General features: G+C 34.8%; 1 protein-coding gene across 4 annotated transcripts in view; it reads left to right on the top strand.

Moving 5' to 3' along the window:
• Nucleotides 1–16,103, top strand: part of LOC118740455 (serine/threonine-protein phosphatase 6 regulatory ankyrin repeat subunit A) — a 233,659-nt gene that overhangs the window by 115,793 nt on the left and 101,763 nt on the right. The gene's annotated exons all lie outside the window — the stretch shown is intronic.

The following is a 16,103-nucleotide window of genomic DNA, read 5'->3' as shown; positions in this document are numbered from 1 at the left end:
TACTTTTTAGTTTGATATGCTTTAAAAGCGTGTTTTTTAGTTTTTTTAAACTATATTTATTTGTAGAAAGGAGAACGCATTTAGTTTTTTTTTTTTTTTAAGTCACAGTGGCCAAATATTTTTATGTTTGCAATAAAAGCATTTCCTTATAATAAACAAACCGCTTATCCAAATTAAACTAATTTGGTACAAAAGAGGACGGGAAGAGCATTTAAACATAAATAACGAACGAAAGCTACCGCCTCTATTTATATTTTTTTTTACAATTTAATACAAAAGAAATTGATTCCTGAGCCAAAGTTTGTTCTATGGAAATTAAAGAACATTTCTTACTGAAATATTTTCATATAGGTGGCTTTCCTCATAAGGCATTTCAGTTTTAAAGCTACTTTAGCTCTCTTTCATTTGATAGCAAACTTGTTTAATATGGATAAACGGCTTGTTTATTATCCGGAAATAACTAAGGTGACTTAAAAAAAAAAATAACTGTTAGTTTCGGTCCCCGGCATGACACCTTTCACTGATTACGCCAGAACTTAAATCAACATTCAAGCCACATTGAAAACTCGTACTGGCTTTTTGTTACTAAAAAAAAACTGCTAACAAATGGTATTTACATATCTAAAACTCAGAAATGTTCCTTTATTACAGCTGATGAGCTCAATTGTAGCTGTTCAGTTATGAGGGAGTAAAACTTCATACCCGCTACGGGACAGAACAGACCGATCTGTTGCCGTGTTCCATCACCGGTTTTTCAGGGTTTCCTACCATAATACGAATGCGAAAATAATTGAACTGAACGTAGTAATCATAACTTTTAAAGAATTAAATGCTTAAAATGTCCACCTTGCTCTGGGTTCTTCTTCGTCAAACGCGCCGCCTATGTAGGTCGCTATTTAACATATCACTATCTGAGGCTTCTGTGGTATTTTCATTTGATTGGATATTTTATGTAGAGAATTCCAAGTCCAGCGTCCAACTGCATCCTGGAAGGAAAAACCGCCATGTTAAAATTGTCAGAAGGAACTTTTTTGAAGAAAAGTTGTACTTACTCATTCCTTGTTAGTTTCTCTTTCAACCTTAGATTTACATATGTAAATTTAAAATCCCGCAAAAAAAACGATGCAAATATTTTCGTTAGCAGACAGATAATATTTCACTTGTGACAACCAGCCAAATACCGCATTTCTTGCAAAGATTAAACACACGGCCATACATCGTTATCCTCGCTTCGTTGGTATTTCTAAGTTTTCCCCTGCCAATAGGGCAATAATGAAATGGCTTTTATGCAACTTCGCAAAGTCTCGCTAAGGCGCAAAGTTTAAAACAAAGGTCGTCATGGCTTGGCACCAACAACAATTGTCAAATAAATATATGCACAATTTTACGCTAGATAAAAATACATATTTACATATACAAATATGAATATGAATATTAGGGTGGTCCCTAAAATCTAATGAACGATTTTTTTTTAAATCTCATTCCCTCAATCAGTAATACCACGGTCACAAATATCATATGGAAATTTTGGTCCCGATTGGCGTCGGTTATGACGTCTTCATAGGGAAATCTGAACTTTGATCCCTGTGCGACACGCCTTAACCGACTTTAATCGGAAATAAGTTGTGTGTGATATCTTCGACTATAGTAGTACCGACGTAGGAAATCTGATGTACAAATTTGCTTCGTACATTTAAGTACCAAACTAATGTATATATTAGGGTGCTTTTTTGCAACTATTGTTTATTTTTTCTCACTCCTACCTCGAAATTTTGTGGAAAGCCCCTAAAGAAAAACTCCCTGGACCCTTAATATTAGCATTAAGTACTCGCCCAAGGCGTGCAAAGATTTCCCATATAAAATACACGTAAACTTTGACTTTTTTCGAAATTTTGTATATAAAATTGAATGGCCTACCAGTTAGTCATTCGCAATTTTTCTGTAGGTTTTTTTTTTACGAGATAGGGACAAAAAAAACGGGAATTCAATCAAAATATTTTGTTTGGTGACCCGTACTAACTCGCTGGTGGGAGTTAGAGTTACGCCGCAATGGAAATTTTGTAGAGCATTAAATTCTGAAGACAATCCGTGATTGACCATAATTATACCATAAAATTCCTCTAAGCTGTAGAGTTTTGAAAACAAAATCAAAGTTTACGTGTATTTTATATGGGAAATCTTTGCACGCCTTGGGCGAGTACTTAATGTTAATATTAAAGGTTCAAATTTTCAAGTAGTTTTTTTTGGTGTTTTCCACAAAGTTTCGAGGTAGGAGTCAAAAAAACAATAGTCGCAAAAAAAGACCCTAGTATATATACATCTACACACATTTACATCTGCATACACATACACATCTAATGGCGGCGCAAAGTCACCGGAAACAAAACAACGGAAGCGCAAAATTTTCCAACTTCTTTCAGAGGGCGCAAAATGTTTGTATTGCTTTGACCTACTTTAAGGCGTAGCAAAGCGTAGTGTGGAGCTGCTAACGGTGGTAAAATACTAGTGTAGGTGTTGGAGCAGCGAGTATCGAAATTTTTGCGGGAAATAGAAAAGGTTCAATGACCCATGAAGCACTCAAACAAGTATTCGTGGTGAAATCTTCCAAATATGTATACATATGTATGCAGGTACTTATTTTTGTGTATGCGAATAATTTATGATTTGTAAAGTTTTTTAAAACAATGCATCCATTATATAAAATTTGTATAAAATAAAAAATGATACGAAGTTATAACTCATATTGTGAAATAAAAGAGTGATATTAAAAGGGGTTTCTGATCATATACTGCATGCAACTTCCTATTTGATCGTTTTTTGCGCATTAGGTCTACTCGATAGTAAAATTAGTCATTATCAGCCAGCGATAAGAATAATAATAGTAAATAGGAACAATACATTAAGGGTTAGCGAATAGAAAATTTCATCGCTAATATATATTAATAAATTACGAATGATTTAGCACCTTTCCCGGTAAGTTCAAAAATTTCTTAAATGAAATATTGACTAGGATGCGTTATAAGACTTTAAGCTATGGGAAATTACTCTTTTTTACACGTATTAATTGAGGCCAATTTAGGGCACTTTAAGTGATCTTAGCGATAGTTCCAAAGAAAGAGTAAGCACATTTTTATTCAATATTTATCAGGCGCTAAACTCCCTTTTCCCCTGTTATGCATTATTTGACTATAATTGCAGAAACTTTATTTCTGGAGATACTTTTGCAGTTAATTTGAATGGTCATCAGATGTTTAATTTTTCGCGAAAAATAGCATTCATTAAGTGTAATGGGCATGTAGGACTTTTTGCACCTATATAATACATACATATATATAATAAATTTAATAATATTCTCTTGCATATTTTAAGTGTTTTGTATTTCTTGATTACACTGTGCGACAATTTTATGACAATTCAAACCAGCCCAGACTTTGCTAATATTTTCTGAAAGTATACATATCCAGTAATAAAACACTCGATGGATTTGCAAAAGTTAGCTCGTATTTTTATTTTATGGCCTACTAAACTTTTCTAGTCTACTTTTCAAAAAAATGGAAAAAATTGTTGAAATTAATGTGTGAGCGAAATTAAAGTTCCAGTTATATATAGTAAAATTTCATGAAAAATATTTCTGTGCAACATCCTAACTCATTAGCTCCCGCCTAAAACGGTCGTTTTGACCCTTACTACAAGAAACCCCGCAAAAAGCAAATTTGGAAGCTCATTAGAGGATTAATATATTCTCTAAAATTACTCTTCGGAAAATTTTACTAGGCGTCTTTTCTGGCAAAAGCTTCATGCAACCAACGTAAAAGTCTATAAAAAATTAAAATAAAAAATCAACAAAAAAATTGTTTTTTTTTTTTTAATTTTTTAAAATTGAGTTTGGCTGTTATTCCTTCTTGTCATAGATTTTTACGTTGGTGGCATGAAGTTTTTGCCTGAGAAGACCCTTAGTAACGACCCTTTTAGGCGGGAGCTAATGGGTTAAAATATTCTTCGAAAATATTTCCCATGAAATTTTATTATATATGGGTGTTTCCAGCGGAAGGTCCACCACGACAAAAAAAAAATAAAAGTTGTATATCTAACGTATTTACGGGCCGATTTGTCTGCTTTTTAAAATATATACTGGCTATGTAAGTAGAATCATGCTTGCATAAAATGGTCTTCCTAGGTGGTGCCAAGGTCGAGATATTTCGAAAAACCGTACTTATGGTCCGATTTGGTTTGAATTTGGCGTATGTGGTTGAAACATAATAAATCATAAATTTCTAATAAATTGACCCTGAATTGGCGCTGAAGTCAAAATATAAAGTATATTCTACATAAAATACATGTTTTTTTTTGCGTTGAAAATTCATTTAAAAGCAATATTAACGAAAATATAACGATGGAAATTTATGTCACGTGACGCCACGTCACGTCACGTTTCACACTTGGGGTTGTAAAAGAGAATTGAAACAATTTGCATTAATTCAAAAAACTCTAAAAACAACTAGAATTGTTCCAAATCATATTAAAATAAGTTTCATGAAAATAGCCATGCACAATTCGCAGAGTTTTGCGATTTTGTAAGAAAAGAAAAAATCAACCTCCATTTTTTGTCACTTAACGACACTCTCTTTAAATGCTTATATTTCAGGACCAAGCGGTTCGATTGATTTCATTTTTCGGTTAAATATAGAGCTAATTATGTGCTATACAATGGCCCAAAAAAGTTAAAGAAAACAAATGGTATTCCTTTTTTGTATCACATTGAAATCGTACGACTGTCACGTGCGCCACCATGGGAATGCCCATATGTATAACTGAACCTTTAGTTTCGCTCAGACATTTATTTTAACAATTTTTCCACTTTTTGGAAAACCACTTAGATCGAAACATATACTTTCAGAAAATGTTAACAAAGTTCGTGCTGGTTTCTATCGCACAGCGTAATATCGTAGTTCTTGCATTAAAAAAACCCGTTATAGGGGAAGTGGGCTTTATTTCAGTCCGATTTCGCTAATTTTCAATACCAACCTACCTAAAGGACATGTCAAATTTCGTTGGATATCACATGCATTTTCCTCTTTCAAATGCGCACAAGCAGCCAAACAAATGCACGAAATTTTTGGGAATCAACTCGGATCTGGGGAATTTTAGATAAAAACGACCAGCTGTTGTCTTCTGTACAGGTAAGCAAACAAAGCAAAGGTGAGAGTTGCGTGCTACAAGTCTGTAGGTGCCAGGTTCGATCTGCGTTTGGAGCGATTGCCAACAAATATTTTGTTTGTATTTTTTTATATTTTTTTTATATTTTTTTTGATTTATATATTTATGTTTTCTTTAATTTATTTTCATTTGTCTTATTTTATATCACTTTGGCATTTGACTACTGTTTTAGGAATGTGTTTCTAATTTTAGTGCTAAATGGGAAGAATTAAAAATAAATGGCACCTTTTTTTGCGCGTCTACTTTTCTATTTGGCACATTTTGGCACCTTTTAACCTCAATATGGCACTTCATAGCTAAGTATAGTTGGCAGCCCTGGTTATGATACCAAAGTGCGTCATACGTTACAACTCCTTATAAAGCATTAAGAGTGATGCGCTGTTTTCAGTAAATGCAAATATTCGTTTATATTACCGGCGTCAGTTTTACTTCGATTACGCTGTCAGTCACAAATCTATTAAAAAAATTAATCGTTTAATTTTTTAGCACTATATTTATACTTTTTATAGAAAGCTTAATAAATTTAAACTGTCACTAATGGCTAGAAAAAACAATGAAATCTAATGGTATGTGGTATTTTGCTTATGAAATATATGTGTGTGTATTGTTTTATGATGCATAAAAAGCCCTTCGAATACTCTATAGGCGCAAAGCCCCGCCGCCAGTCGCCTACTCAGGTTACATGTCACTCATACGCCACAGGTGCCAACAAAGAAAAATATTTACAATTCCTTGGGAAAACAGTTTAAACTTCAACAAAGTAAAGCACACCAGCAAACCAACCACACACATAAATGGGCGCTCACAATATGAATTAAGACATACATTAGAGGAATCCATTAGTTGTTCCTCCCGAAAATTGCGCCGCTAAATATCCGGTACTAAATTTGTTCGCAAAAAAAAAAAGAAAGTCAGGGTCAAATTTTATGCATTCGTTGCATGTCGTAAATGTTAGCCAAATAAGTAAGAGGAAGATTTTGCGAAGGCGTGTGCTATTGCTACGCCCATTAAAATAGCCAATACAATTTGACGGTGGATAAAAGTGTCGTCAAATGAGCGTACATACAGCAAAATTGAAAAGCTTATTGAACTGCAAAATGTTGTTTATGAACTATAAATTGAGAGTGTATGGTGCGTTATTAAGTAAAACATATTTTCGACTTATTATCTATTAGCTAATTGAAAGTGAAACTGATATTTTTATGTACTTTCACTTACGAAACTCAACTACATTCTTTCACACTTATCGTTTTTCATCTTTTCACTTTTAATTGCAGGACAACTACAATGCGTTACACATAGCTTCCATGTACTCGCGTGAGGATGTTGTCAAGTTGTTGCTTAACAAACGTGGCGTGGATCCCTACTCTACGGGGGGCGTAAGTGTTCTAAAAAAAAAGTGTGAGCTTTTGTGAAAATATGGCGCTTTCTTATGAAAATAGGAAAATATTTAATAGCGTGTTGAGAAATCAGTGCAATGGCGCTGCATAAATTTACATTCAAGCCTATGCAAACATATTTTGACTGATTATAAAAACCTTAACCAACTTTTTAATTAAAATAGGCAGCATATAAGTACATATGTATGTATGTATGTATCTCAGAAAACTCACACGTGCATGTAGTATGTGCGCCCGAAGTAAAAATTCCTGCACGCTTATAACCGTTAAGGTCAAGTCGCATTGCAGCACATGTCGTCAGCGAGGTGTGAGCCACAGCATCAGTCAACTGCATGCAATGCCACTGCACTCCACTCCCAACTCACACGTGCAGCCAATATGTGACTACATGAAATTTCCTGTTGCACGTCCTGCACTTTCTTTTGCGTTTTCAAATTTCTTCTAATACCTATGTGGCGTGTAACTTTCACTTACTTGACCGCCGCTCTTGCACTCGCCCCCAATTGCAGCAGCAATGGTGAAGGTCAACTGATTGTGATTACCTAAATATTGGCATGCATTTTCCATTTTGCTAACTTTTCAAGTGAAAATAACGAATAAATATGCCTCAAATTAATGTAATTGATTCATTGTGGCGGAGGTGGGTGTTAAGTGGAGTTGAAGAAGGAATTTCATAAGAACGAAAATATATGTATGTAGAAGATTTTCTTTAGAATGTTTCCGATTGGCTTAATTCAGTTCCAAAAACAATGTTTCTCTTTGTTACATTTTATTTTATGACGCATGCGACGCTCTCAATCAATTAAATCTGCAGTCATTAATACTTTATCGGACATAAATCGAGAATACCTATACGTAAATTTATAGCTATTTACAAGTACTAGTGCAAGTTGTTACGAATTTTGAGACGCACATACACATATGTACCAAAATTAGCTCCAACGCCCACTTTTACAGTCTGCCTCGCATATTATTTATATGTAAATGGCAGAAAATAGTCCGGAAATAAACAAAATTTCGGTAACTAAGCAAAAATTTGTGGGCAACCACCAACGTTAATTCAGCGACTTACTTACATATGTACATATAAATATGTACATACATACATGCAATAAAAATAATGCATTGTCAGTTGCTTCAAATGCTACAAAACTATCTTGGAGTGATGTTGATATGCATTTCGAAGTACTCGTACTTAGCTTGAATGTAGTAGAATATCGGTAATATGTCATTCAAAATTTTATGCTGGTATAATTTTAGCTTTTTCAACCAATTTTGCGGCGCTGGTATCTAACCAGTAAGAAATCGGCCTTGAAAAATAGGACAGATTTATGGAGATAAGTTTTTGTCGCCTTTGACTGCCTATCATAATCGATGTCGTTGCACGGATACCGTTATCGACATTACTACCGTTATTATACCTACAGCATATAAATAATCAGCGGATACCGAATCGAACACTTTCAGTGCTGGAGTTTGTATTTTCACTGAATCGGGCTATATAGCCTAGTCAGATCATCCGCTGTATTTTGGATCGCTGAAGCAAGTCAATGTCCTTGTAAAGCTCATACAGCTCTTCCTTCCATCGTCTCCGATACTCGCTGTTAAAAATGGGTAAAAAACTATGCATCTCCCGTAAAATAATTCTGTCGAAAACTTCGAAATCGACAAATAGATAGTAGATGCTTAGGTCTTGGTCAGTGAGCGGAACATCGTCTACTTCGGCTTCGTATAAGGCTCGAGTTAATCACCACCACTGATTTTAGTGCTGTTAGCATTGAAAGGACAAAAATGTTCCCTTCAGAATTTATGTATGATCTTCACATCAGTCACCATGGTTGTTCTTACAGGAGTTCGCCTGGTCTTGAAACTTTTCGCAGATCGCCTAACACTCTGATAAAATGTCAAGGCATTTGTCCTGTCGCCAAAGCTTTCAAGATATTCACATTCACTCTTTATTTCGGAAAATTCATCTTACTTCCCTTTTAAACCGCCGTTCTCCACCCACCATCGCGAGCTGCGCCCGACTGCAGCGTGGCTCTGCAGGTGGCATATTTTTTCTCGGCAGTGGTTCGACATTCCTCGGCGTACAACATTTTCTCTCGGGCTCGCTGAAAACCGACTTTAGTGGCCGTACGGAATGAGCGTAAAATGTGACAACAATGGTCACAAATGTCGGCTATTTGAAGAGAAAACTAAGAGAGAAGGAAGAGGATCAAGTGTCTAAGATTCTGGTTTTCTGTTTTATATACAGCTTTCATTGCTAGACGCACAGTTTTCTGCACTACAGAGGCATGTGTGTACGTTGGATCCGAATCACTCTAAGAGTGCTTTCCCTGTTTCACCACGTGATGGCTTTGGTTCATGATCTTTCAATCTGGAGTCTAATGTATAAAGGATATGTTGGAACTTAGTGCTGCACAAACAACAAAACGCACTAGTAAGCTTTTCAGCTGATTGCGACAACTTAACCATCTTTTTGAGCTAAGTACTGCAAAGATTTTTGCTTTGAGTCATATTCTTAGCGATGAATTCAAATCCGGTTTATGAAATCGTCACTGCCTTCGCAATATGTATATATAGGAGATTCAAACGTTCGCCATATGTAGGTATAGAAGGTACTTGAGCGTTCTTGAAACTCACCCTGCTCTGACTTTTGGCCAACAAGATGATCATGAAGAATACTCGAATGCTCAAAGATATTATTTTAACAAAATCTATTACTTGTCTTTTCTATAAACATATATACATCTTCCAAAAATAGCGCTATGTATTCGAAATTCAAAAAACCTTGCAACATACTTTAAACAATATAATGATGTTGCGTCGTGGTAGGCATCAATACTGAAAAGGGAAAGATCATCGTTTAGTTTGAGAATCCTCAATTTTAGTCATCATACTTTTTTACTGTTATCTATTTATTTATAAACATTTGTATCTGTTAGTTGTTTACTAGCGTTATGCCATGGTCAAGTTTATACATATTTTCGTATAAGTATATATGCTCACTCGCATCCCAAATGACAGCACACGACAGCGCAAGTTTAAATCTCAAAAATATAACAATATTAACTTAGTCAGTCTTACCCCGCCAAAGTCACAGATGTTACATATCAAAAACTTCAATAAGGAGTGTGTTTCAATCCCTGTCAATCAATGAATTCGAAAAATCTCCGGAAACAGTAGTTCGATTGTGAAAATGAAATGCATATTTAACTGTCTTTTATAGCCTCATACAAATTTTGTAAACTAAAAAATTATTTATAATTTTTTTTTTGTGAATTATATAAGAATCCTTTTTACCTAGTTCAAGTTCCGACTGGGTTAATGTGTTTCCCCAATTCATTGCTTTTGTTGACTTTTAAGTGTTCGTATTTCAAGAGGGGATGTTAAAATGTGTTAGAGTTAAAAATAGCCGTAGAGTATTAATTCAATATACTGGACAACAGTAAGCCAGATGAGAATTTGTTATTTAAAATACATATGTATGTATGTATGTACATACGAGTTAAAAAAAGTCTTTAGTAATAAAAATGTAGTTTTATTCAGAATACTCCTCTTGAAATACTCCATAGAGTTTGTTCTTATTTATAGATTGCTCTTTAGCCTGAAGTGCTTCCCGCAATTGCAAGACAACTCAATCAATGCACTACTGTACTACAACTTAGTTGTCGTAAATTCTATCGAGTGACATGCCTAACTTTCTAACAACGTTTTACTGCGATTTCCGTTTGTTTCCCATTCTTCGCTTGCACTGTTTTTGCATTTAATTTTGCACTTTATTCACCATCAATTTTCACACCCGTAATCGAAGATTTTCTCGTAAATTCCAAGGTACTTGAATTTATTGCCGCTAGGTGAGTATTCAATTTCATCGTTGCAAGTAGTTGCATTCGAGACTATTGGACAGAGCGGTTGCAGCGCTTACAATATTTTATTTAGATTTTTTTTGAAAAGTAAAGTTTTCCAATTTAAAACAAAAATAATAATAAATAATTAGGACTTATATTTCATTGTAGATATAAAATATAATTAGATTTGCTAAAATTTTTATCGTAGCTTAATTTTTTTTTTACTCATAAAGGCTTTTTTATTTGTGTAAATTTTTTGTGTGAAAATGATTACTGCTCTCATTATAAAGTTTAATAAATTTTTACTTCGTTATTTAAACGTATAAACAATCATAAATTTGTATTTTATTTTCCAGTCTCGCACCCAAACTGCTGTACATTTGGTCTCCAGTCGACAAACAGGAACGGCAACAAATATTTTGCGCGCTCTTTTAGCTGCAGCTGGAAAGGAAATTCGCCTAAAAGTAGACGGGGTAAGCAAACATTTTATATGTTACGAGTATAAGTAAAGTGATTTTTTTAAACTATCCACTTATTTATAATATGAACTACTACAGATGTGAATGATATGCATATAAATTATTAAAAAATAGTGAGCACAATTTTCCAGTTGAACCAAATAACGCAAAGGGACTACAGAATATCGATGTAGGAAAAATATCGATGCATCGAAAATATCGATGTTTTGCTTCGATGCATCGAAAATTTTCCACTCGATGTATAAACAGTCGATTTATCGATGCATCTGTAGTGCATTGAACCTACAGTTTAGTTTTTCATTTGTGCGAAAAAGAAAAGCGAGTTTGACCAAAGATTTTAGATATTTTAGAAAAACTCGTGATTGCAGGTCTGTTGTGCATCTCATTCAAGCAGATTAAGTTTCACAAATGACGCAATTTTCTACTGTAGCTTTGTTTTTATAAGCATTTTTCTTGACCATCCTCGTTATTTTTTCCATATAAAATAGTATTAAATTTTAAGTTATATGTAACTCTTAAACATAATACCGGACGAAATGGAAAACCCTAAAAAATTACGGGAGAATTGTGTATTACTTAAAAATTTTAATTTTAATGATTTCTTAGGTTTAACGAAGAGTTTTTGACCTGATTCAATAGTCCGTTAGAAACATAATTAGCTCAATTTTAGTATTTAATTTGAAATCTTAAAAATCCTATGCATCGATGTATGCTCTCCGATGGATCGAAAAATATCGATGCATCGAAGCAAAGTTAATATTCAATAATAGAATTTATCAGTCATTTTCGAGAAATTTTAGATAAAAAGTGTCTAAATACGAACTTTTCCCATTTTTTTTAACTTTTGTAGTAGAATAACGGTGCAATGTGGAATCTTTTGAACAGCATAAAAAGAAAGCTTAAATCTCGAACTCCTATCCCAAATCTGAAATCCCTACTATTGAAGCCAAAAATACTAATACCGAAAAAGATACAATCGTTAACAAATAAATTTTAAGGAATAAGTTTTTAAATCTTTTCAAGCAGTTTAAGACGATTTTTGTGATAGTGCGGCTGAACAATAGGCAAATCTGACAGATGAATATTTTTGTTTTGGGTATAACAGCATCTCTCTCAATTTTCGGAATAAAACTTCTTGATGGACTTCAGAAATTTCTGGGTTAAATATTTAACGCCACGATGAAGGTGGTATATGGCGAACAAAACTCAAAAAACTGTAAATTTCCGATCAAAGAACTGTATTTTCGACCTACAAACTCTAACCTTCAAAAACGAAAGGAATTAAAAAAAAAATATTATTATTTCCCTTTTTCAAATTTGTAACTGTCAACATTTATGTGGAGATACTTCGTTTTGTCCACGTTCACCACCAAACCCATTCGCTATCTAATCCCGAGAAGGCAGAACAGGCGTAGCCCTTGTTTTTACCGATAATATCGATGTCGCCGGCATACGCCAACAATTGTACGCTCTAGTAAAGTATCGTGCTTCTCCAACATCAAATTAAAGAAATCCCGCGAATGGGAGCCACCTTGTCTCGAACCTCGTTTGGTATCAATCGGCTCGGAGAAATCATTCCCAATTCTTGCGGGGGTGGTGGTATTGCTCAACGTCACTTTACACAGCCGTATTAGTTTTGCGGTGATACCGAATTCAGACATTGCGGCATAAAGACAACTTATTGTTCGTGCTATCGATAGCGGCTATGAAATCGACAAATAGATGGTGTGTATCGATCCTGTTCTCGCGGATCTTTTCCAAGATTTGGCTCCTGTGAATACCTGATGTATGGTGGATTGGCCAAATCTAAAGCCACACTGATAAGGACCAATCAGTGCGTTGACGGTGGGCGTCAGTCTTTCACACAATCCACAGGCTGATCCCGGGGTAGTTGGTGCGTATGGCGGGATCGCCTTTCTTGTGGATTGGGAAGAGCACACTTAAATTCCAGTCGTCGGGCATGCGTTCATCTCACCATATTATGCATAACAGCTAATGCATACACCTCATCGCCGCCGTACTTAAATAGCTTGGCTTGCAGACCGTCAGCTCCAGCAGCTTTGTTGTTTTTCAGTCGCGTAATCGCTATTCGTAACTCATCATAGCCAAGAGGGTGGGACATCGACTCCATCGTCATTTACTGGGGGCTCGTGTTCGTCTTCTTCACTACTTTCAGTTCAATAGGGTGGAGATGTGTTTCCTCCATAATTTAGGCACGTTCTGGACATCGGTCAATAAGTCACCATGGCTTTTCTTACAGGGGTTCGTCCTGATCTTGAAACCATCCCTAAGTTGCCTAACTCTTTGATAAAATTTCGGCCTTCGCACTTACGTACATATTTCGGCCTCTCCTTATTGCGGCAAATACGTCTCGCTTCCTTCTTCAGTTTCCTACAACGGTACCGTACATGGCTCGCGTGCACCGTTGCCCCTTTTTCTCCAGGCGGCATCTTTTTTCTCTGTAGCTTCTTGACATTCCTCATCGTACAAGTTGCTCTTTCGGGCTCGCTGAAATCCGACTACTTCTTCGGCGGCTGTACTCAATGAGTGGCAACCGTGGTTTCACTGCTCGAGTACGGCGGCTTGTTGAAGAGTGCTCTTAGAGAGCAGGTGTGAGAGTAGAGTGGCGAATAAATTGGCCGTCTATTGTGCTTTCGGCAAGACGGTGGTCCGATATCCGTTCATGTAAACATGGACTTATCGTATTTCTTGTTCAATTTCCATACCTCCCAGGAGACGAATGTCATCACTCATGAGCTTGATGGGAGTTGCTGGGGTAGTTCTGGGCAATTAGGTAAGATTTTTCAAAATTTTGCTATGAACTATATGTTTGTGCATCCATTTCTTAATACTCAATGTAAAATTGAAACTCAACTTAAATTTTAAATTTAAAAATAAAAATGTTTAATTTAAAGTTTAAACTAAAATTTACACTCTTTTTCCCAAAAATTTAAGTCTTTCAACATATCCCATCTAGTGATATTCCGGCCAGAAAATGGGTTTGGATCTGTCATATAATATATTTACATATTACTGGGTCGACAATAAAATCATTGCGAGCCATTAAAAGTGAATCGCGAACTAGAAGGGCAATGAAAGAGATTGGAATCGAGGTAAGGTAATCTGTACAAATAGTGACTACCCCAAACTGAGCGTTAAGTAGTATTAGAAAGGCATTAAATGCTGTTCCGATTTAGGACTATCATAGATTTAACCTCCTACCAACAACTTTTGCGATCAAAACAAGCGATTAGTGTTAGTCTTCAGTGCTGTATTCCATCACGATAAAGCTAGTCGCCACACATTTTTAGCAGCCTTGCTAAAAGTAGAAAATCTTTGGTTGGAAAATTTTTATGAATAAGCCGTGTGACCTTGGACCTGTCCCGCCCAAATCATTTGCTTCGCTCTCTGTAAAACTTGCTAAATTAACTTTGAAAGAGGTTTGCGAAAATCGTTACGTTCAGTTTTTCGCCTACAAATGCGGCAGTTATCTAATGGCATAGTTTACGTTTTACCAAACAGTGTATACTAGCGTGGGCCGAAAATCCGCGTTTTTAGAATTTCGATTGGTAATAGCAAAAATGTGGGTCATTATGCTCTAAAAACCATCTGAGTGAATGATGACAATTTTCGGTCAATATCTTAGGCTCGCCCAAGTCCATCAAAGTTCAAGTGCTAAACAAATTTTTTCCTAGTCTACTTGGTTTCTCTAAAAAAAAATATATTTATTAATTTTTATTCTTTGAGCACATTGAACTTTGATGGACTTCGGCCTTAACAACAATACCTTTTAAACTGGGGTTTGTAAGCATCCAAAAACTTCCTATATGAAAGGCGACAAGTAAATAGAAAAAACTAATACGTACATTAGCGTGGGCTGAAAATCCGCTTTTTTAGAATTTTGATTTTTCTATGTAAAATTTGGAATTTTTCGGTCAATATCCTAAGTTCGGCCAAGTCCATCAAAGTTCAATATGCTCAAAAAATAAAAATTTATAAATTTGTTTACTAAAATGCAATCATCTTCGAAAGTATTACAATATTTTTGCTATTACCAATCAAAATTCTAAAAAAGCCGATTTTCGGTCCACGCTAACGTACATATGTATATATACGAGCTAATCTCACGAGTTGTGTTTTTTAGTGTCACTGCCTTCTTCCGACAGAAAAAACGCTAAAGCATCCTTCTTGAATTTATTTCAATAAATAATAATTTTCATTGGCACTCGAAAAATCATAATTTTTTACTTAATAATTGTGAGAAGTTTTCAAATAAAATATTCTTATTAAAGGCAATGGAAGTTGGCATCAAATATAAGATATGTGTTAAGTTTCAAAAGTGAACCGCGAAATAAAATTTTTTTATTGTACATATTTTTATTTAATAATTTATTTATTGTAATAATTTAAGAACCAAGAAAAAAAATACATTGAGTAAAAGACGACTATGATTTGAGAAACTAAAATTTGCATTTTTACAATTTTTATTCTCGCACTCGAAATTCATTTTAAAATATATATCTGTCGACATATGACAAAACAACTTAAGTCTGTCTTTCACGGACATACAAAATAGCATATTTCGACAAAATATATTTCACGCCAAAGAGAAAAATGTTGCAATTCGAAATAAATTGTAAATTTTTTTATCGTTATTCACAACCGTTAAAAATTTGTTTGTTTGCAACAACTGCATGCTTTCATTTATATAAAAATGATTGCTTTCATGGTAAAAAGAGCTTTGCCGACATATGCTATTTTCTTCGTCCGTGAAAGATAGACTTAACTTGTTTTGTCAAATGCCCATAGATATGTACATAAAGAATACTGTGTAAATAATTACTTTTAAATAATATTGTTTTTAAGTTAAAGTGATTGCTTGTCGTGCTACGGGGCGTATACGTTACATACGCAGCTATTGATATATGAGCACGAGTAGTTATTTTTCAATTTTTATACCTTTCATGAGCATGAAATGGTATTATAACTTTGGTCCGATGTTTGTAAGTACCAGAACAAAAAGAGATAGACCCATGAAAATGTATACTTATATGATCAGAACGTCGAGCTGAGTTGATTTAGCCATGTCCGTCTGTCCGTCTGCCTATGTGTTTGTATGCAATCTAGTCTCTCAGTTTTCGAGATATCCGGATCAA

This window comes from Rhagoletis pomonella, unplaced genomic scaffold (assembly GCF_013731165.1).
Source record: "Rhagoletis pomonella isolate Grant_MI unplaced genomic scaffold, Rhpom_1.0 Rhpom_scaffold_00006, whole genome shotgun sequence".
Lineage (NCBI taxonomy): Eukaryota > Metazoa > Arthropoda > Insecta > Diptera > Tephritidae > Rhagoletis > Rhagoletis pomonella.
The sequence above is the reverse complement of the archived record's forward strand: the minus strand, read 5'-3'. Positions and strand labels throughout refer to the sequence as shown.